This window comes from Dipodomys ordii, unplaced genomic scaffold (genome assembly GCF_000151885.1).
Source record: "Dipodomys ordii isolate 6190 unplaced genomic scaffold, Dord_2.0 Scaffold189, whole genome shotgun sequence".
NCBI classification, from domain to species: domain Eukaryota; kingdom Metazoa; phylum Chordata; class Mammalia; order Rodentia; family Heteromyidae; genus Dipodomys; species Dipodomys ordii.
Genome location: NW_012267405.1, coordinates 1,119,319 through 1,121,661, shown reverse-complemented (window position 1 = coordinate 1,121,661; position 2,343 = coordinate 1,119,319).

The following is a 2,343-nucleotide window of genomic DNA, read 5'->3' as shown; positions in this document are numbered from 1 at the left end:
GCTGTCCGTACCCCACCCCCGCCCCTGGGTCACTTGCACATTTCAGTGCCCACAAGGCTGCAGGGTCTCACTCCCCACCGACACCTCGGGGTTCCATTCAGGGCCCACGCGCCCCCCCCCAGCGTGCCCCCCTTCCCATCCCCAACCCCCGCCCCAGCCTCGACCATCCACCTTCTTGGTATTAACGGTGCCGTGAGACGTTTGAGATCACATAACCATCGATCATGGAGTCGATGTGGCACCGAGGCGGTGTTTGGTGGAGCAAAGTTCTGCGCTTCTGTGGGTTCCTTTCTCCCTCTTTTTTCCTTTTTATTAGTGGCACGCGCCCCGTCCGCACACCCGGGCTATTCGCCCCCACACACTGCCGGGCAAGCGCAGCGCCTTCCGTGTCCCTTTTCAGCCTCTGGAGAGCTCGGGGCCCCGGGCCCGCCGGCCACTGTGTCCAGATGTTCCCATCTGGGGGTGGGGAGGGGTGCGGCGGGGGTGAAGCCTGGGCTGCTTTCGCGCGGGGACGTGGCGGTGAGCCGGAAACGCGCGTGGAAACGACTCGGGAGTGCGAGGCCACGCTCCCACCTGGAAGGGGCGAGGAGAGAGGGGAGCAAGGCCTCCCTCCTCGTCCCCCCTCCACCTGTGGGACTCCCCAACCTGAGGATTTCGGGAAGCCGGGCCGGGCCGCGGCCGGCGGGGAGGAGGTCTCCCCGGGAAGGAACACGACCCCGAGGCCGCGCGCTCTGAGAATAGAATTTGGGATTCCTAACCTATTATTATTAATAATAACCGCAATCATAATGCCAGATGCGCTCGGAACTCCGAGGGCCTGCTTTAGAAGCTCCCAGGCCACGCCGCGGGGCGCGTGCGGTGTTGGGCGAGGAGCCGGGTGGCCTCGGGGTTCACGGAGGTGTTCAGAGGTTTTCAGAAGATCCCGAAGGATTTTCGCTTCGTGTTCGGTTTGTTTATGTAACCTAGCATTGGCGTGAAGCTTACTGATTTCTTTTTCTTTCTTTCTTTTTTCAATTGCGCTAAGAAGATACCTGTAACTTTGCAAATAGAAACCCTGGACCTGCTTCGCTCTACCTGGCCGGATGGATGGATGACTCTGGGAAGAGGGTGGGGTGGAGCCGAAGCCTGGAGGGCCTGTCCGACACACAATCACGAAGCGCAAGCCCTCGACTCTGCATTCCTCTCCCTCCTCAGGGCTGGAGCTGGAGCTTTCCTGGGATTTCTAAACAGAATAATGTAATCATGCACGCTGGGGAACACGGGTGTTGGTGGGGAACTGGGTGGGTGCTCACACCCTTCTAGGACTTCAAGATGGCTGGCAGGCTCCTGCCCTAGCAGACAGGGAAATTCTTTATTCTGATGGCTTCCGGTCACCTGCATAGATAGCCCTGACCTCCTTCATTAGTGACTCAGCAGTAGGATCTGCTTCTGTGAAGAGAGAGGCCAGAGAGATGCTGGCATATATTTTCCTGCATCTGATTACCCATATAGAGGGGTGTGTGTGTGTGTGTGTGTGTAAGTGTAATCCAGCCCCATGTAAACGGCTCTATCTCACTTCCCTCCTGCTAGCTGTCTTCCCTAGGACTTTGCAGGTCACCCTCAGAAATCTTAAGTCTATCAGCATTTTTCCTCTGAGCTTCTCCTGGCCGAGGGCTTGGACTGCAGGTGCTGCCTAGGAGCCCAGTGGGGCACTGGCTGTTGCTGAGGGCTGGAGGAGCAGCGCTGGCCCACCTGTGCCGTCCTTAGAATGGCCCCAAAGGCGGAGGCAGGCTGGTGTGGTGAGGGTAAGTGGCTAGGAGTGGGAGGGTGGAGGGCTTCTGCCTCCACCTGCCAAGGGCAGTGGGGGCAGGGGAGGGGGGTAAGCTTTATGTCCACCTCTGCTCTTAGACAATAGCTCCTGGCATGGCCACTGGATTCTCCACTGCAGCCTGGTGAACCCAGCCTGGGTGTGGACTGGAGCCACCCTCCATTGTGCGTTCTTCTGCTTGGAGCCTGCTGCTTTTTAAACATTCTGCCCAGTCATCCTCCTGGCTCCGTTGGCCTTTGGCTCTGAAAGCCCACATAGCATTTTTCTCTGGCCATCTCTACAAAGGTAAAGTACGTAACTTTAAGCTTGATTTTTCCCTTCCCCTCTCCAAAACTGGCACTGACTGACTCAGTGTTTTCTGCAGCAGTGACAGTCTGTCTTTAGAGGAAGTACTGTCTTGTGTGTGTGTGTGTGTGTGTGTGTGTGTGTGTGCGTGTGCGTGGACACACACACACCTTCCCCTTTAAGAATATCCTCCACAAACATGACATTGCTTAAGGGCTTCCAGCAAACCACAGGCCTGGCCGCTCAAAATG